This window comes from Ambystoma mexicanum, chromosome 10, assembly GCF_040938575.1.
Source record: "Ambystoma mexicanum isolate Mex_15411 chromosome 10, UKY_AmexF1_1, whole genome shotgun sequence".
Classification (NCBI taxonomy): Eukaryota; Metazoa; Chordata; class Amphibia; order Caudata; family Ambystomatidae; genus Ambystoma; species Ambystoma mexicanum.
The window spans coordinates 674,836,888-674,858,371 of record NC_090932.1 but is presented as its reverse complement, the minus strand read 5'-3'; the positions used below and the strand labels follow the sequence as shown (position 1 = coordinate 674,858,371).

The following is a 21,484-nucleotide window of genomic DNA, read 5'->3' as shown; positions in this document are numbered from 1 at the left end:
GCAGCGATTTTGACCTCTGGCTGTGGAAGATGAGCTGGTTGACCCCACCAAGCTCAAGGGAAGAAGACTCTGGACTGGATCATCTCTGGTCGTCGAAGGGTAGATACCTCAGGACTGCAGCAGCCATCTTCTTCTCCGCTTCTCTTCGGTTCCTTGTAGTTCCAGTGGCGACTCTGACTTTCAGCCCAACAGTCCTGCCTTTTATGCAAAAATCCCCCATTCACACAGCCTGGCTGTCAGTCATGCAGCAGGGGGGTTGTCCAGCCTGGACAACCACCTCAGCCAATCACAACAAAGTGTGACTTGGGTTTCCAGAAGCCCGCCAAAAGACAGTGAACAAAGAAGGCAAATCTGGTTTGCCGCGCAAAGTAAAACACAAGAAGGACTTTAACAAAAAGAAATGGTGAATAAACCCGACCGGAGACAAAAGAAAGAGTATTTGGTCAAGCGGTTTTATGTTTGAGGCTAATATAATAGCCTAAAACAGTACCACGTTTATATAGTATAAACGCGGTAGAACAGTTAGGGTAGATACCACTGCCACCAGCCAAGTCTAAATGTTAAGAGAGCAAAACAAGGCTCTAGAGGGTACAGATAAAAAGGGGTAAGAATTAACCCTTTCCAATACTCCATGTAAGATGGGGTGTACTGGATCTGTGGTCAAATGACTATGTAAAGTTAATGGCAACTTTACCCTTTTCTGGGGGACAGTAGTCAACCCCAGAAATGGAGTCGGTGGGAAGTCTAAAAGACAACCCTGTCTCACTGCACTGAAGGTTCTGTGTTACACACAAATGAGTGGGGCTACTGAAGTGGTGTACTCCAGAGTCCACAATCACAAAAACAGATGAAATACACATGGCAAAACATGGGTAAGAGTGGGAAAAAGCTCACACTCTTACCAAGTGGAAAAAATAAACTCCAGAAATCCAGCAAAGCTGCTGGGGGACTCACTAGGTAAGGGAAATTAGCCATTGAATGAGAATTCTCCCTAACACATGGTTTCATTGTAGTCTGTGGGGTTTGATCCCTCTTCGCCTTCCGGTAGCCCTACAATGCGTATGTTGTTCCTACGGGCCCGGCCTTCCGCCTCCTTAGCTCTATTTTCCAGATTGCTTACTTGTTGACGCAGTGTGTGGATCTCAGAAGCATTAGCTACGCAGGCGCTTGTGTTCGATTTGACATCTTTTTCCAGCTCGCCTGTGCGCTCCGCTATCGCTCTTACGTCTTGTCACAATAGGTTAACGTCCACTTGTACTGCGTCGATCTTGAATTCAAGGGACGTTTTGAGGTTAGACATGGCTGCTTCTAGTTTGGTTTCCCATGCAACCTTTAGGTCTGCTATCGCCTCCAAAATCTGTTCATCACTGCACTCTGGTGTTGTGTCTGTCTTTGCTTCTGGCTCCTTCCATTGATTGTGGTATTTTAGTGTAGTCCTCCATGGTGGATTGTTTCCCTTTAGTTTTAGGTGGTTTGGATGCCATTTCAGTATCGCCGGGTGTCCTCACCGCAGAGGTCTGAGTTTCCGCTGTTCTGCGGCCCTTTATACTGAAGGGGTATCGTCTGTGGGATGCCTTGTGTGAGCTTGTCTTCATACGTATTCCCCTAAGGGGCATTTCCTCCCGGTGTGCCACCGTTGTCCAGGGCCCTGGTCCTGTTCTCTTCCTGTGGGCTCAACTACTGTGCGCCATTAGTGTGAGGCCAACGCCCTGTGTCCAATGCCACACTGCTCGTGATAAGCGCCTTTTGCGCTCTTGTCCAGGTCTAATGTGCCCCGTGCCTTGAGGCTACTGCCTCTCACAATGTCATAGGCTGTGTAAGTGTGCCTGTATTTGGTGCACAAGTTACTCCACAACCCCATCTGTATCACTCATGGGGTGGGCCTTGGTCATGTGCACTGTTGCAATCATCCTTTGGCACACTGGCTTTTTTCCCCCTCTCTTGGTTACTTTTGTCTTGGTGGTTGGGTCCAAGTTGTTATTGTGTGTAATCTACACTCTGTGTGGACACTCTATGCTCCAGACTCTCAGACAGTTATGTAATGCAGGAAGCCCCAACAGTGCCTAAGCTACTTCGTTTTGGCATGCTTAGAGCATGAGCTTCGTGCCCACCAGTTTCACATTGGAAGGGCCTGTGCGCTAATACGCTTATGATGGTATCCATGATATGGCAACAGTGTCTCTTAGCCACGCGCGTTCTTTATTTAATGGCTCAATTCAATAAGGCTTGCCGGACCTCCTTATTGCCAGCTTTGTGTCCCGTGGGCTACAGTTGCAGTCAGTTGGGTAATGCTGGCTCACTGCTAGGCGCTGCGTCCCGAAAAATATGACAGGCTAGCGTTTCATATGGGATTACGTTTCGATTTCGGCTTTTTCCTCCTGCTGAGTGGAGGCGGCTCGACTTATCCACCGGAGCCCATCTGACTACAGGCTTAGCTGTGCTCGTGGGTCAGGGCTCTCCAGTTCGCCCGACCCGTGCCTGCGCCCGACCGCTGCTCTTTCCCCCTGGCAGCCTTCAGGTCCGCGTCTTCACTGTCACACCCAAACGGTATCCTTCCAGCAGTCCACGAACTGCTCCGTTCCGGTGCTACGTGTCACAGGGGCCCAGCCCACCTCTCAGACACCTCCACTCCTGTAATTATGTTCGGGCTGCCAAACAATGCTTGGTCGGTCTACGTTAGGCTGATGGTGTTATTACTCCGTACCGCAGAGGATCCCCAAGAGTGTCTTTCAATTCCTTTGTCCTCATATGACACCCATTTTGCCGTGACTTCTTCGGGACCTCGATTCCTTTCTTTCATAAATAATTCATTCCCTGTATATCAGAATGAGCATGAAAGTCATGTGCTGCATGCAGCTCCCGTTCGCATGGCTATATATCTGATTCAATGGCTTGCACACCTCCTCCAACTGGCGGGCTTCTCCGGATAATGTCAGGATCGGTGGGAGCCTCCCAGATTTCCAGCTTATCCCATGGCTAGTTAGCCACGCATCCCTGGGTTGCTGATTTGTCTAGGTTTTAGATGGGGAAGAAAAATGTATTGCAAATGAAAATATTATGAATTGTGAGATGTGTTAATTTTTCTCTTTTCTTGTTTGAATTGTAATGTAATTGATGGATGTAATAATCTGTTTTTCCTGTAATGATTTATGTAAGGTTTTATCATGTTCTAAAACTGTATACACAATATAAAAGATTTTTTTTAAGAATATATCAGTGCTCCACTATATAACATAAATATTGCTAAAGTATAAAGGGGCTAGATTGTGATCCGCCCAGGTAGCAGAGTGGTTTTTCCTTGGTGACTCACCCCCCTCATTAATTCCCCCACGCCCCAAGTATTGGTGAGTGTTTCATAGTTTGTGCAAAAGTAACCACATACATTGCACGTCACCAATTAAACTCTATTGAAATGTATAATTTAAGAAGCTTAGGGGCCTCTAGGCCCGTTTTAATTGGAATATCATTAACAGACTTGGCGAAAGAGAATGTCTGCAATCCATTTGTTAACATGGGGGCTGATGCACATGCAGTTGAGTTAGCAGGTTGTAACAACTTCGATGGAATAGCACCTACCTCTTGATTATACCTTGACAACTACTTTTATCAAAAAAGATGAGACTTTTTTCCACCTGGATGTAATACAATTGACGTTGTGCAGCTAGGTTAAATCACTGAACTAGAGAGGTGAGTGTCTTGGTTGTGAAACTGAAATTGATATAGAGGCAGGGTTTACTTCAGTTGAAGTAATTCGAGATTGGACTGAGCCATTATCTCAGTGACTCAATGCGGACATGTACATCTGATTCCCTAACAGCCACACCAGCTTTATTTACTACAACGGAAGAGGAAGATCAAAATGCGTCTAGGAACTCTTCTAGTTTAAACTGCTCTGTTGAAGAGGTTCACATTTTGCGCAAAGTCCAAATCCATCGGTATTTGTTGCATTGAACTTGGTCTTAAATTAGTTAGTAAATGTAATTGAGCTTGTGAAAGACTTGAAAAACTAGGTAAAAGCCCATACCTTGCAGATATAAAAAACAAAATGTAATCTGTACAGGAAGAGGTCTATATCAACTCACAGCTGATCAAAGATTGGAAATAATCTGAGGTTGACGATATAAAAGTCAACTCCCTCTTACTGGCCTGGCTGGAAGTAAATAATGATACCCTGCATTAAGTGGAAATGAAAAGAATGATTGTTGGTAGTACTACAGACACATGCGCCAAACAAAGTGCATGCTGAAGGGCAGAGCATAGGTTAGTCAGGGCTGCAAGATACAGAGTAAGTACTTTGCGTAAAATTGAAACGTTAGTTATATTAACTGAATTTGAATTACTTGAATAAGGACTGCTGCCTTTCAATTGATTCTTTTTGAATTGTGAAATTGGGATTTACCAGCATTGACTTTGGATAGCGTGCTTTGCTTGCTAAAATTGTGTTCAACCACGAGCTTTTGCAACTTGCCAAGCCGTGCTATTTTCAACAACAAAACTTCTTGAACGCTCGAACGTTCTCATTTGTTTGTCATTGCTGCCGCGTGTGTTGCATTGCGCATTGGACTCACTTTGATTGCGAACTACACTTCCCAGCAGCCTCTACGCTGCTGAAATAGAAACGTCAGGCGCTTCAGTGCCGGCGCTTCTGGGACGGTGCCGGTCTACGCCGGTCCACGGCGTGCTTCGGCCATCGGCCTTACACTCTGTCCAACCACTAACGGGTAAGAAATGGGTTATTTAAAGTTCTTACAGTTGCTAACTGATGCTAACAAACTGGAAAATGAAAGGACGGTTAGAAGCTTTCTTGACAATAAAGCCATTTCCCCGAGCCTCTCTATCCCTGACAAAAACCTAGGCACTGTCACCTTGCCGAAAGAAGCACATTTTAAGACCAGCTTGAGACCGTCCGTTCCTGCTATTACCTGCCCGGCACCTACTTGCTCAGAAAATTCCACCATGAAAATAGCACTCCTAAATACTAGGTCACTCAACAAACATTCACTTGATGTGCACGACTACATCATCCAAGATAACCTGGATATACTCTTCCTCACGGAAACTTGGTTACAAGAACCAGTAGGCCCAACCATTGACAGCGCCGTTCCGCTTAATTATAACATCTACCACGAAAACAGAACATCAGGAAAGGGCGGGGCGGTAGCTATAATAGCTAAACAGACGTTGAAGCTGTTCACCGCAAATATTTCTTGCACGGGCTGTGAGGTCCTTCATCTTAAATTCACGCCCTCTAACAATCACTATCAACTTCATCATTCTGTATAGGCCTCCTTCACTGACCTCCGACTTAAATGACGACTTATGCCATATTTTGAATAATTTGAAGGGAACTAATACTGGGACTATCCTTTTGGGCGATCTGAACAGATGGCGAGGTAACCCCTGTGACAAAGTGGCTATAAGTCTAGAAAACAGCCTAGCAAACATTGACTACCACATTGCCAATAAAGACCCCACTTGTATCTCTAGTAATCAACTTGATTGGATTATCTTTAATAATGTTCAACTGACAGTGACCAATACCATTCCATGCATTTGGACAGATCATCATAAAGTTGAAGCCACACTTTCCTTCACCTCCAAACTCGATCACCTTGACAATTCCCCTAAATCAGTCCTAAGCAGAAACTTTAAAAAAATCACACATGACATTCTTAATGAAGGACTTATATATGTCATGAAAAATACCACTGAAAATGACTTTTGCGAGAACATCATCCGCAAATTTAGTAATCACTTCCTGGAGCTACTTGACACACATGCACCACTTAAAAATAAACAGGCTTGCCCTAATCCCAACCACCAGCATTGGTTCACGCCTAACCTGAGCATTCTCAAGACAGCTAAAAGGAAATTAGAAAGAACATGGCTTAAAACCCCTTCAGAGGAAAATAAAGACAATTGGAAAAAATGCGATCTCTTATACAGAGCTAAGCTGACGGAAGTAAAAAAAGATTTCTACAATACTGAAATCACCAGTGCCTCTAATTCCACCGTGAAATTATTCCAAATCCTAAAATCCTTCGAAAAACCACCTACACTTTCCTCTCCCTTCCAACCAACTTTGACACACTGTGAAGCAGTTCAACTTGCCTTCTCAAATAAAATTAAAAAAGCCAGAAACTCCATCATAAATTGCAATGTATCGATCCCACCTCCATCTGTGCAACCTAGGATAACGAACCCTGACTTAAACATTCCTAAATTCCTATTCTCCCCAGTTTCTACTAAAGACATGAATGACTCTTTCCGCCATGAATTGCACCACCTGCGCTGAAAACATTGTACCTCCAAAACTGATTTTGGACAACGCTGAAATCTTTTCCCCTTTTCTCTGTTGTATGACAAATGCCTCCTTTAGAGATCGTAAAGTGCCTACTGGAATTAAAACTGTCACAGTCACTCCCTTAGTCAAGAAACCCGGACTAGATCAACAAGACCCCACTAATCTAAGACCCATTACCAATTGTAATTTTCTGTTGAAGGTACTTGATAAAGTAGCAACCAAACAACTGCAAGAGTATGTAGACCAACACAGCCTGCTAAACCCTCAACAATCGGGCTTTAGAAGTGCTCACAGCACAGAGTCAGCACTGCTGGACTTGCAGACCGAAATGTTGAGCATTTTGGATAAAGGTAAGACAGGACTGTTAATCCTCTTGGACCTCTCGGCAGCTTTCGATTTATTAGATCATGAAAAGCTCTGAGAGGCCCTAGGTGTAGCTGGAAACTGCTCCCAAGATGCAATAGATTGGGTTTCATCTTTCCTAGAAGACACGAATTCTAAAATCAATTGGGGAGGCCATTCCACCTCACCCAAACCTGTAGATTGTGGCGTCCCTCAGGGAGCTAGTTTTTCTCCCTTACTCTTTAATTTATATATTCGTTGCCTCTGCAACATTCTATCACAACTTGGAATCTTCTTCACTAATTTTGCTGATGATACACAGCTCATTATGGAATTGAGTGGAAATCATTCTATAGACAACGACAAGCTATCGGTCATCTATAACACCATAGAAAACTGGATGTTAACACACTGGAGGAACTCATGACTTTTGGAAACGCAAAAGCCTTAAACAATCTTGGCCCGGACTACTCTGAATTCTCTATAAAAGATTCCACCATCAAGGTATCAAATAAGGTCAAAACCTTAGGTATTTACCTACAATCCTCCCTAGGTGCATAAGCCCAGACCGCTTATCTTAAGCGAAATTGCCAATATTATCAAAGGCTCCTCTGCCGTATCAGACCATTCTTAAACACCAAGAATAGCGCCACGATAGGTGGACTATGGAAATGCATTAATGCTTGGCGCCAGTAACAACTGCCTGAAACAATGCCAGACTATCCAAAATAATGCTGTGGGGTCCATTGTAAACAAACCTAAGCGAGAACACATTACTAAGGACAGGAATGATCTTCATTGGCTGGCAGTGAAAGAACGGATCTTGTTTAAATCACTGACCTTAACCCACCGAAGTCTCTACGGCACGGCGCCAGCATATTTAAAAAGAAAATTCAGCTGGTATGAGCCAAGTCGCTGCCTGAGATCTACCAAACAAGGATTGATCAATCCCTGTCCCCCAGGCAAAGCCACCGGCCTAGGTCGAGCTTTCCCAAACCTGGCAATCTCTCACTGGAATAAACTGCCTTGCAGCCTTAGACTGGAAAGCAACATTCTATTTTTCAGGAAGCAATTGAAGACCTTCCTCTTCAAATAACTAGGCTTCTACTTCATCGCTCTGGGTCGCTTCTCTTGCTTCTCTTCTCCCTTCTTTTGTGTTGTCCCGTGAAATTATTGTCCCAGTCTTTTTGTCGCGCCCTGATGCTTGCGAGCTTCGGCGCGTAATAAATAAATAAATAAAATAAAAATATGTGATAACTCACAGCTACCTATCGACTTAACAGCGACTGCTAATTTGGTGGAAACAGCGGCCACAATTCAAGAAGAGTTATCTCTAATATTTGAACTTGAGGAGAAAGACCTGTTTTTCAATACTTCTCCCTGAAGAAGTATTATAATTTTTCTTTATTGGCATTTCCAAATTTTACAATAAAACAATCCCTGTGCCCTCCCACTCCTCCCCTCACCCACTGCTCTCCCTGGACTTTGCTGGTCCACCATTCTTCAGTTGCATGATATTGCCAATGCCAACCCGCCAGAGGAACGTCCCGTCCTCTACATTATGTCCAATATTCTCAAGTTCTGAGGGCACCATTGTAGCATATAGTCTCCCCTAAGATACTCCATTATCATTCCCCAATCTGTCCGAAATGGGCTTGCTTCCCCTTGTATTCTATATGTGACCCATTCCATCGCCAATATTCCCCACAATTTATGTAGCCATTCTATATTTGTCGGTGGTGATTTCTGTTTCCATTTTTTTTTGCTATTACTACCCACGCTGCTATTAGTAGTATCATGAAGGCTTTACGTTGTGGTCTCAAGGGATTCTGAATCACTGGGTCGAATATCCCACACATCCATTCCCGGGGCATATGTTATGGCACCCCCCACAATCAGTTGTATATGTATAGTTACTTCCTCCCAAAATTTCTTTTAAAGTGGACAATCCCACCAAATGTGTCTCCAGTCTCCCCTTCCACTCGTCAGCTTCGGTATATTTACCCAAAGGGTTTCCCAGTGTGTTTCAGGGAATTCCTCCCCTAGTGTTCTTTCCCATTTTTGCATGTAGGACCACTTGCGATCCAATTTTAGCTCCAATAGGATTGAGTAGAGTTTGGACACTAGTTGTTTGTTCCTTGTGTGTGTTGTAATACATTTCTCGAAGGGTGTCGGGGCCTTCTGGGTTGCTATTTTAATTTCTGTCTGTTTCAGCCAATGGCGTAATTGGTAGTATTCCATTCTGTCTTTTTCTGTCAGGCCTATGTGCATTTTACAACCTTCAAACATTCTTACCTGCCCTTCTGATAACATATCCCCAACCTTCTTGCAAACAACTTCTCTGCATATCTTGAAGGTGCCCTGTGTTTTCCCTGGTGTAAACTGTGGGTTCCTAAATAACAGGGTAAAGGGGCAAGGACGTGTAGATAGGTGTCCTTGTCTCATCAAGCAGTCCCATGTATCACCCACCACAGAGAGTTCTCTGCTCCTATTGGCATTCCGGGGTCTATCTTATTCCAGGGGGGTCCCTGCTACTGCCCTATCCATCCTGGCCCAAGGTTTAGTCAGATCACATGAAAACCATTCTGGTATCACGCGTAGTTGGGCTGCCTCATATTATTTAGAGACCTTAGGGAGTCCCAATCACTCCCATCTGTCTGGGAGCCATCAAGGTCTCTAAGGCGACCCTCTGACATTTATTCTGCCAAATATAACGAGACATTATCTTGTTAATATTCTTAAAAACAGACTGTGGTAGTCAAGTAGTAAGTCCCTGGAAATGGTAAAGTAGTCTGGGTAGCGTGAACATTTTTATCGTAGCTATCCTTCACAGCCACGATCTGCGCAAAGGGGTCCATTTCTTTAAGTCTGCTTTTATCTTGGTTATTAATGCTGGGTAATTTGCTTCATATAGGTTTGATATTGAATTGGTTATTTTTACCACCAGGTACCCTATGGTATCCTTGGACATCTTGAATGGTGACACTGATGACAACTCTACCTTCTGTGTCACCATAAGCCCCATACTCCATAGCTCTGATTTGGACATGTTTATCTTCAAACCCGCTACCTTTTCCATCTTTGATAGTTCCATAATTAATGCTCGGAAAGAAGTTTCTGGCTCAGTCAGTCATCATCATGTAATCAGCAAATGGTGCTATTTTGTATTCTTCCGCCCGAATCATATGCCCCTTATATTCTGATTCTGTCTAATTGTAGCTAATAGGGTTTCAAGGTATATAGCTTATAGAAGCAGAGATAAACCGCCCGTCGCGTCCCTCTTGTAATCTGGATTTTGTTTGACAGGTGGGAATTGATAAATAACTGCATCGAGGGGCTTGCATAACTGGCCTGAACCATGCAAATATATTTAGAGCCAAATCCCATATGATACATGGCTTCAAATAAAAACTGCCACTGGACCTGGTGGAATGCATTTTCCGCATCAAGCGAAACCAATATCGCGGGGACCGGCTGAATGGCAGTCTTTTCTAGTAAATGTGCTAGCTTCCTGGTATTGTCCCCTGTTTGCCTGTGCCTATGATATCCAGGAGGAGGGGGGGGTAAGGGGGTAAGTCGGGCCACAATATTCCTGTGTAAATCTTGGCAAGTTCAGAAGAGCGATGGGCCGATACGACCCACAGACCAACCGTTGGATCTTTGTTGGGCTTGTCAAAGACTACCACTTTCACCTCTGCCATAGTGTGGTTCACTTCCTCTTTCTTCCCTATAGATTTAAGGAGGCGCATCAGCTAGTGCTCAGCCGCCTTCGTTATTTCTGATAGAAGCTCGCCGGGAAACCATCTGGTCCCAAAGCTTTGTTTTTTGGCAAGCTTTTGATTACCTCCCTCTACTTCCTCCTCAGTAATATCCTCCTCCTAAGTGTTCTCTCTCAGGGCATGTCATTTTCTGAATTGGCAGACCGCTAAAATATTGTTGGTCTGCCTGTTCTGGTTTACCCGACGTATATAGACTCCCATAAAATCCTGCAAACAAACTCACTATTGACTCTGAATCTGTGTCCATTGTTCAGTCTTGTTGCTTGATACCCAATATTGTTCATTTTGCTATTGCCATTCTAACTTGCCTGGCCAAGAGCCTATCTGCTTTATTGGCGCATACGTAATATTGTTACCTTGTATTCCACAGTGCTCTCTCAGCGTTACGAGTGTGCAGCAATTCTAGTTGGCCTCTAATCTCCTTCATTTCTTTATATATGCTTTTTTTCTTTCCCTCCGCAAGGTCTCAATAGCCTCCCCCAGTTGGGCCTCCAGTTCCGTTTCCAGTACTATCCTTAATTTCCGCTTTTGGGCTTGGATCGCTATTGTCTCCCCCATGATTACCTCTTTGAATACCTGCCACAGCCCTTCTTGTGTAATTTCGTTTTCATTGTTTAAACAATAGTCATCTATTTTGTTTCCCACCTGCTCCAACGTCACTGTGTCTGACAATATATTACAGGTACATGTCCATGCCCAAACCCCCCTACGCGTTCCGCACCCTTTCATTTCCACCATCAATGGGGCATGGTCTGAATTCGATTGTCCCTGTATACACTTTCTCCACCTCCCCCACCAAGGTGGCCATCATCCATATGTAATCTATCCTTGACAGGGTTTGGTATACATGGGAGAAGCATGTGAACCCTCTTTCTTCCCCCATTTTAGACCACCATACATTCCTAAGGGCTAAGTGCTAAAAATTCTCCTTCAGGGGCTTGGTGGGAGTGCCTCCGCAATGGCGGTTACTCATACTTCTATCTAGGCTAAGGATCCAATGCTAAATTAAAATCTCCAGTTGGGATTATCTCCCCTACTGCAGATCTTTCCAATTTCATCAGGATCACTCTCTGGAATGCCTCCTGACTTGTGTTGGGCGCATACATCGTTCCAAAAGTCACCCTTATGTGCCCCAGAAGTATCAGCAGGGAAAAGTATCTCCCCTGTTTGTCCACTAGTGTTTGCTCTACTTTCGCTTGAATGGCGTCTTTTAGGCCTATCAATACCCACGGCCGTCTTCCCCGAAGCGTTGGCTTGATAGAGATGTGTAAATTGGTGGAAATGGGGAAGTGATCCGTCTGCTTTCTTTATATGGGTCTCTTGCAACATTATTATGTCGCCTGGAAGCATTTTATTTTCCCCTCCACTTTTCTTCGTTTAACAGGGGTGTTCAATCCACTAACATTGTGTGAGAAGATTGTTAAAGTCATCATTTATCTTGTGTATTCTGCCCATGGTTGTCATCGTTCCTAGGTGGTTAATACATCCTGATACCCCTCCCCGATGCCCCCACTTCTCCCATTGCGCTGGACCCTTTCCTTGCCTTAGTCGTTCCCCCACATATTCCCCTTCCCAACCTCCCCCTTCCCGGTCAGAACCAGAGATTCTACAAAACACCCCCAAATACCTTCCTCAGGCTCTGATCCTAGTACAACCTCAGGAACTTCCCTAGTGAGGGCGAACAAGTGATTCCATGATGCCGCCCCCCCCCTCTCCATACCTCCTTGCAGGCCTGCATTCCTGACGCTTTACCCCAAACTTGTTTCAGAATCTCCAATAACGCTGACCTTTCTTTCTTGGTTGTTGCAGATGTTGAGTAACCAACGTGTAAGGACTGATCTGATCTGCACTCAAATCTCCCTTGGTGGCCTTGCTCCTCCTGTTTTGCCTGGAGGACCTCTTAGCTTTGTCCTTGGTGCCACGCCTGCGCCGAGTTTCCGACCACTCCCACCGGCGATTAATGTTCGGGGGGGGTTAGGGACCTTATGCTTGCTCCCTTGGCCTCCCTTCGTCTGCCAAGTTCATAATGGATAATCGTTCCTTGCACGCCGTGACCTGCTGCTGTCTGCCACCCCAGGTAAATAGAAGCCCAAACAGGAATGTCCATTTGTCGTGAATGTGTTTTGCCATGAATTCCTTGGTCACAGGGCTCATTGCCTTCCTTTTCTGCAATGTTGACACCGCCAGGTCTTGGAAGAGATGGATTTGGGTTCCATTAGCTGTTAAATTTGGTTGTGCCCTTGCCGCCCGGAGTATGTCCTCGTTCATTGCATATGACGAGAGGGATACCAGCACAACCCTTGGCCTTGCTCCTGGCCCAATCTCTTGCGGCCCACCCTCTGCATCCGATCAATCCTCACATCCTCAGGTATCAATTCTGTGAGAAGGCTCCCGAAGCACTGCTGGATCGTTGTCTTCAGATCTGCGTCTCTTATGTCCTCCGTAAGGCCTTTCACTCATATGTTTGATCTCCGGGATCGATTTTCCAAATCTTCCGTCTGCACTTCCAGATTAGGTGTAAGTCTAGCTAGTTGTTCAAGAAGCGCGCTATTCTGACCAACTTCTTCTGATATCTCTGTTAGGGAGAATTCTCTGTTAAGGCTAATTTCCCAAACCTAGTGAGTTCCCCAGCAGCTTTGCTGGATTTTTGGGGTTTATTTTTTTCTCCTGCTAAGAGTGAGACTTTTTCTCCCACTCTTAGACATGATTTGAGATATCCTTTGACTTTGTAAAGTGTTTTATGGGCTATGGGGTGTTTTACTCCATAGGGTTTCATGTATTTTTGGTAAGTGTGTTACACAGCACCCTCAGTGCAGTAACACAGGGGTGTCATAGTGACCCCAAACATAGACTCCATACCCTGGGACTGACTACTGTCTCCCAGGGCATGTAAATTCACCATTCAGTTTACTAGTTTTAAAGTGAGAACAGAACCAGCACAAAACATCATATTGTGGAAGTACTGGTAGGGGTAATTCGATTGCCCCTGGGTCTTTTTTTCAAGGGGGTCACTGTGCAGTCCCCCCTCGTCGAGTTTCTGGCTGGTGGCAGTTGTTACCACGCAAAATATTCCACCGGAATATTTCCTATGGGATTTTCCCTTTCATTTTAAACGCACCACTTTTTGGTACAATGTTAAAGATACCGCTGGGTTATTTATTTAATATTTATTCCCCGGTTGGGTCTTTTTGCCAGGACTCAGTTTTAGAATGGCGTTTGTGTTCGCCTCTGTAACTCCAACCCAAGTCGAGCCTTTTGTTCCACTTTTTGGCAGGCTTCTGCACAGAAGCCTCCAAAAGTGGTGCCACTCTGTCTGGGTCTACAGGATGTGTGGGAGGGGGGTTTAGGAACCCTGGACTGAGTTGCCTCTGCAACTCAAGTCGCACTCTTGTGTGATTGGCCCAGTGGTGAGCCGCCCGGCTCACCACTTAGCATGTTTGAGCGACAGCTAGGACTGATGAATGGGGGTTTTCTGCATAAAAGCAGGGCTTTGGGGACTGGAACTTGACCCAAGAATCCAAAGAGGGAGAAGCTGAGCCGACCTGCAACGACGACATCACCGGTGGAGCCCTGCTGAACCGTCTCACCACTTCCCAACGACAGGGAAGATCTTCATCCTGGAGAGTCTTCTTTCTCTGAACTGAGGGGTAACCAGTTTGCCCTCTTTTTCGCCTTCCTGGATCCTCCCGTGGTCGTATCGCCTGTGCCAAGCACCCCGCAGCCGGATAGCCACGCTTCACCACTACCGCGAATAAAAGGGTAGTACCTTTTAACCGGGAAACTCCGCGGCTGGTTTCTTCCCTGACAGTGCAACGACCTCCAGCTTTCCTCCATGTCGAGATCTTCTCTTCCCCTGGACGAAGCATCAACTTGCATCCGCTGCCAGGAACAACTGTCCCCCACTGGAGCTTTCTCACCATTTCAGGTATTGTGTCCCGCCTGGTCTCCATTGCAACTGACTGATCAAGGTGTCCTGTAAATCCTTGACTTTCTATCCAGGGGTGACTTGGGACCTGGCAACTAACTTTTTTTCCTGAACTGATCCAACCCTTTTTGAACTATCTGCAGCGACTCTTTAAAGTACTATTCAACTGTGGGATCTTGGACACATTCCGCCTTGCTCTCTCCAAGAGTGGACCTGGCCTATGACTTTCTTGCTCCTCTGTAGACTCTGCCTTTTCTGGATTTGCTCTGGTTCTCTGAAAGTTGTTGGTATTGTGTATTTTCCTAATTCTGCCTTTTCCCTTCCTTTTTAACTAACTTATTGGAGTGCCATCTTAGGTTAAGCGCTCACCTCTGTCTGAAAATAAGTGGTGTTTTAACTAAGACTTGTTCAATAAGTAATCAGGGATGCATATATATTGATAGTGACAGTGTTTGAACTTGCTTGCCATATTAGTGTTCGTGTATCTTCACAAGTGTGTTTTAAATAAATAATTATATACTTTGATACCAAAGCTCTGGTCAGTGTTTGCTTGTGCTACTGTATCTTTGGACATATTTTGTATACTCTATATACTGTCTAACTCTTCTTGAGAGAAGTCTGGCTGCTCAGCCACAGCTACCAGGTAAATCTGGGTGGTACAGACTGCTATCAATTGGGTTTACTGCCAACACCTGTAGTCCTAAGCCTTTTGCAGTGGTCCCTAAGGGAACTGCACAGGTTTCTGCCTAACAATCTCCGATATGCCTCGCTCAGTAATATCCACTCTGGCACCTATGTCGGTGATCTCTTTCCTCACTTCTGTTAGAGAGCCCTTTATGTCTTCTTTCATCTTTTCAAGCTATACCTGGAAAGTACTCCCCATACTATCTTCCATGCCTTTGAGGCATTCCTGGAGGTCTTCCTTATTCAGGGCCATTTTATATATCTGACTCCTTTTCTCCTGTCCCTTGCACCTTGTCCTCCATTAAAGTTTCTTCAGTGCGAGGTTGCCAACAGCATTTGAGATGGCCTCCCTGCATTGTAGAGGGTGTTTTGTGTTTTGTAGGGGCATTTTTCCCTTTAGCTCCTGGCATCTGGAAGTGTGTTCTTTCAGCCTTCGTGGAGACTCACTGTCTATCCGGGGATTCAGTTCTATTCCCTTCTCTTGGTTTGGATCACAGTTTCCTGGGAACGTGTGTGTTTCGTGTCTCCTTTCCGCTCTTACAGCATATTGTTCCCACTCTGTTCTTTTCTCCTTTATGCCTTATTGTGTTCCACTGAGAAGGGATGCTCTCGAGGTGACCCGAGCCCAGGCTCATTTTCCCTTTTTAGGTGCACTCCCTCTGAAAACTGACCGTGTCCCCTCTTTGTTCCTCCAGCCTCCTTCGCCTTCCCACGTTCAGTGGCTAATTCCTTACAGTGCTAAGCTCCCTTCCCATTGATAAAGGGCAGAAGTGGCCCGGGACGAGTACCACCATTCTTTGTGTCCTTGAATGGAGAGCGTGGGAAGATTCCCTGACGCATTTTCTACGCTTATGATGGCAGGGATAGCTTCTATGCAATTCACCCCCGGATCACTGACCGTGAGCAGTTCAGCCTTCCTTTTTCACTCGGGGAAGGTGGCTTTCTTTTACCCGGGTCCCTGCACTGCATGCTATGTTGAAAAGCGGGCTACCTTTCACACCTGTGATGCTCCACGCCCACTCGTCTTGTGGAGTCCCCAATTTATCTGCCTCTGATCGCCAACGTACCCTGGTGTTTCCGGCTCAATCCCTCCGTTCCACCTTCTCAGACTTCCAGCGCTTGTCAGGTCAAGTCTCCTTACCTTCTCTGTTCTCCACACTGCACTCAGGGCTCCGACCCAATCCCTCTGCTCTACCTCCAGCCACTCTGATGTTCCCTGTATAGACAGATGCACCGTCGCGCCCATCGACATCAGCTGAGCCTGATCCTCCCGATCGAGGGCCGCTCTCTCTCTCCAGTCACTCCCAGCCGTATGTCGGGCAGAACATTATCTCTCTTCAATCGCCATCGGGGTGCAGATCATTCGCCCACCACCTGTGCCACTACTCTTAGAAAACTTAGGGTTGGATTTATTTCAGCCTCCTTGTAGGCCCACGGGCCTGCTTCTGTCTGCCTTCCGGAGCACGGGATAACACTACGTCGCGGTCGCCATCTTGGAATCCCCATCTTTAGAATTTTTGGAGGAATGTATGACAGTGGGATCAATATTATCTGAAGAAAAAGAGCAGGTCCCTCTTCTGAATAACAGTCCCAAATCTCACTGTAAGAACAAAAATAAAAGATTAATAAAGTAGTTGTTCTGCAAGAAAAGAAAAAAAAATTAAAAAGGGCCTCTTAAATTTGTTTGTCAGGTTAAGCTACGAGAGGAGAAGGACAAAGTGGAAGTGGACAAGGGAAACAAAGTATCAGAAGATGTGTCAGGATTGCACCTATTTATGTGAACTCTAAGAAAGGAAAAAGAGGTACTAATCTATTGAATATCCAGCAACCGGTTGTAAATATAGAAGATTGTGGTACTTCTGAAATTGACTCCTCTGTCATCAGTTTAACTCCTTGCATCAGAAGAACTAAAAAGGGCTAATGATGAAGATTTAAAAGATAAACAGAATGTTTCAACTCAGTGTGAAAATTACGTACTGTCACCAGAAATAAGGGGAGTAGGTGTAAAGACTGGTAGGGGGTGTCTGTACTTCTGCTCTCTATATGGGAGAGGAGAGGCACGGAAGACCCCAGCCAAGATTCTCTATAAGGTAGCAATGGGCGAGCAATCAAGGCCTAGCTTCTCAGGAGGTGATGCAGGCTGGTTCTTAAGTACAGTGTAGTCCCCGAAACCCCACAAAGGAATGTCCACACCCTGTATTACTGAAAACAGTCTTTATATAATTAATATTCAAAGGTATTTACACAATCACAATAACGCACTTTGTACTCGGAAGTCAATAATGATAAATATATACAATTCTAAAGTGGTACCACCAATGTTATCGAATCTCATTAAAGAGCATCAACTGTACGGTTAAAATGTCACACAGATCAATAACGAGGAAACCAGCAATAGAGATGGGAAGGAACGCAAGCTGGTTGAAACAATAGGCAGAATGCTGGCCCTGTTACCTAGACACAGTTCTGTGTGGAGATCCCCCCCACCTGGGCAACCTGTAAATAAAGATATATCGCACAAGCCCAGTCCATATGTTCAATAGTCTCACTTCTTCCTATTAGGGTTTTACCCCCTTATAATGAGGAACCAATGGCGGCAAATACGGAACAAAACAAGAGGGAGGGGGATGAGTCTATGATCACACCAGACCATATAATGACAAGCTTAAGAGACACGCGGGAACAAGTAAAAGCCCAGACTACATGTCCCAGAATGCACCACCAATCAACTATCACACCGGACAATACAAATATAAGAGACACAAGAGAAAAGACACAAACGACATATCCCAGAATGCCCCAACGGATACAAAATCAAAACAAAAGCCAGAAAATGGGAATAGAAATCAGACAAGGAAGACGAAAAACCAGTGGTCAAATCCGACTGCACAGCAGATGAAGACGCCTGAGTCCCAACGGCAGAAAAAGGGAAGTTTGGTTATTTACTTAAGTCCAACCAAGGCCAGTGTGGAATGGCTGGCTCCGAGCACCGGCCGCAGAGCTTGAACAGAAAAGGCTCTGAACCATTCGGAAGTGTTGAGTAAACGCTCGGGGCTGAATATTGCTGCTGTGAACAAAGAAAGGCTGCCATTCCTGTATTCTCCGTATTTTGAACTGCATTCCTTTGTGAGCAAGCAATATTGCAATCTTTGAGTTTTGTCTTTTGAGCAACCTGGAAGACCCTTTATTTTGGTTTTGTTGCGATGAACGCTAATTGAAGTTCATTGGATAAAGAGAAGTCCGGGTGCACAATCATTTAACCTCTGGTGAGCTGTAAGAAATAAATATTATTGGGTAACTTACCTCCTTGTCTCTGGCTCACTACTTTACACCCTCCAATGTACCTGGTGGAGTAGAGTTCTCCGACGATGCGTCAACCAATCCTTCTTGAGTGACTCCCTTTAAGGCAGGAGCCACGGATCGTCGAGAGGTGTCGGGGAACTTGGCGTTCGGTGTCGGGGAATCAACTGGCCTTCTTGAGTGCCCTCCCTTTAAGGTGGGAGTCACGGGTCGCCGAACGTCCGACGGTGAACAGGTTGAACTACGGCAGCGAAGTGGCAGCTGCGTTCCTAGCAGTGCTCGTCGACGACAGAGCGTTGGCGTCATGCAAGGAAGAGGCGTGCGGGGCACCTTGGTGATGATAGTTCTGGACCGCAAAGAGATGATGAAGAACTGTGGCCCAGCAAGGGCGTCGAGTCGTCGGCGTCCCTGTGGTCTTTAGGTGGCGGGAAACCCACCGGTGGATGCTCCTTGGCGCGTCGACTGTCGGGCCTTCTCCAGCGGGAGACAAGCAGATGACGATGCAGGCGAGAGCGTCCGATGATCAATTGAAGTTCTTAGGCAAACGGGAGCACCGCAGCTCCGGTCGGCGACGGCGGTCGTCGACAGTGGCGGTCAACAGTCCGAGTGCTGCTCCTTGGAGTTCCGCAGCAGTCCCCATATCGGGTCGGCAGCCTGTCGAAGGTCTGTCTACCAGGGAGCGTTGGCAAAGATCAGCTGTGCACGATGGTCCCTCGTAGCTCGGGAAGAGGGCGCCTTACCAGGTCCTCTCAGGGTCTGTCCTTGGAAACACAGCAGCTTTCAGATTGCGAGGGAGAGCAACAGCACTCCTTCTCGTCTAGCAGGGCTTCAAGGTCAAGCATCAGTTACTCGAGTTACTCGTCGTAGTGGACTTCAGCTTCTGAACACGATTCCTAGCAGTGAGAGGTCCCCAGATATACTGTTGATCTCCCATTCATTCCGCTGGGTCACACTCAAGCATCCAATCACGACTACGGGCATTCATGCAGGCAGGCAGCCAATCAGGCACACAAGGTATTCAGGCCATTCACTTCTCTCCAGACACTCACAACAAGTTATGTGTATTGGGACAAGTACCGAGCCATTCAACACTCCAAGCTGCATTCATACCGGTTTCGGGCAGGGCTGTCTCAGTCATTGTGTCAACCACCAGATACTAGACGCCCACAACACCGAATGCATATTCGTCACACACTCTATTCACCCAGGTCCCACCCACAGGAGGTACCCACAACATACATCACCGGGAAGGCTCCAGCTAGTCTGTCTGGGCCTTCACAAAAACACCATATATGGCATTTCCACCCAACAGCCAGTCAGAGGGAAGGGACAGAGTCAGGCCTTCCCAGGACTTTGGGAAACAAGGTAATGGGTAATAGAAAGCAAGAGGCCACGGGGGCCATCTTGTTTTCCATCACGAATCAACAGATCCCAATGGCAGAGCCGGGGTATCCCAAAATGGAGGATACTCGGCGCACCTGTCAAATTCAGCATGGAGCTGCCACCAGCCCATACCCTGCTCTGCGGGCCACCCACAGGTGCCCAAAAACATACACTAGGAGCACAGGGTTGTACCCCCACCCATGGGTGCCATAAGGGTATCCCACGGGTCCGTTCACCAAACCAAAAGAGAGAGAGCTGCACCGCCAGGAGTCCCACATGAACTCCTGCGCGGAAAACACGACAGAACACACGATAAAAAGCAGTAAAGGACAAGGATACGGAGGCCCTGTCCCTCCGATGCATTTCCAGCATCACAGTAGGTGGCACTAAGAAAATAGGGGGGAATGTAATACTCTGATAGGGCATAATAACATTCAAAATGATGGGGAGTTAAATGAATTGGAGGGTATGAGTAAAAAATACATCCAGAATGTGGATGGGAGGATATGAACAGGCATGGTGTCTCAGTATGAGAATTGGTACCAGTAATATTGACAAGGAAGGTGTGCATAATGGATTTGAAAGGCATCACAGTCCGTACTTCAGGGTGTCCTCATAACGCTAATAAACAATTATGGGAGATTAAGGGTGGGAGCAGTAATCTTATCACTATCCAATCTCTATTCCCAACCGAGGAGGAAGTAGTGATGAATCGGGAGTCCATTTTAAGACTCCTTTGAGATATTCCATCATTTAGAATAATTACAACGGGGGATAGTGCACGGGTTGAGTTACCCTATGAGAATATGCTTGACTCTGCAATTATGGATGTACCATCCTTGCTGGTGAGGTAGTGTCTTTTTGAATGCCATTGATGAATTTAGGTTGCAGGGCTTTGAATTAAATTTATTTGAGGGTATGGAGTTTGACTGACAATTCCTCACAGAATGTAATGGAAAATCTATTAGTATCTTGTAACTTAGAGGATAATACTGCCAGAAATGTTATAATTACAGCGAAAGAGAGGTTAATATCGCCATCAAGAGAAGGCTGGTCCTGGTTTACGACTGCCCTCTCCGTGAGGGGGCACTGAATGATCATAATATGCTAATTGCTTGATTTCAGTTCTCCATAACAATTGATAATGGGAATGCTATCAAGGAAGATTCTGTTAATAAAGGTCGGAATCGGCTGGTATGGTCTGATAAGGTGGTTGATAAATGTAAATATAAACTTTCACAGGTTGGGCATTAGTGGCACATTCTATGGTAATTTAGAAATTCTTTAATTTATTCTCCATTTACCATAGAAAAAGAGAAATGGCGCGCAGGATATGTGAAGAAATACAGGAGCTCAAAAAAAGATGAGAAACAATAGCCGAGAAATAAAGTAGGATAATATTGGTGACATTAATAAGTGGGAATTAATACATCTGGAAAGACAAAGGTACACAAATGCAATTAAAGCAAGGAGGCATTTAATCCACAAGAGGTGGAAGGGGAATGCATGCTCTGATGTATTGATTTTAAGTCAGATACTAGCTGTTGTAATTTATTCAATTCGGACTGTACGTTTCAACAAATAGTACAGGAAAATCCCATTTTAGAACCGGTTTGGGTTGAATACTTTGAGCGGTTGTGTTCAGGTATGGAAACAACTGAATGTATCGAAATTTTTATGGCATATTGTAATGTGGAATTTACGCAATAAGATATTGAATGGCCATTGAGAAAAGTAGCAGCTCTAAAGCTCCTCGGCCCAATGGAT

At 45.5% G+C, this 21,484-nt stretch overlaps 1 protein-coding gene across 5 annotated transcripts in view; it reads left to right on the top strand.

Moving 5' to 3' along the window:
• Window positions 1–21,484, top strand: part of U2SURP (U2 snRNP associated SURP domain containing) — a 1,877,492-nt gene that overhangs the window by 514,225 nt on the left and 1,341,783 nt on the right. The gene's annotated exons all lie outside the window — the stretch shown is intronic.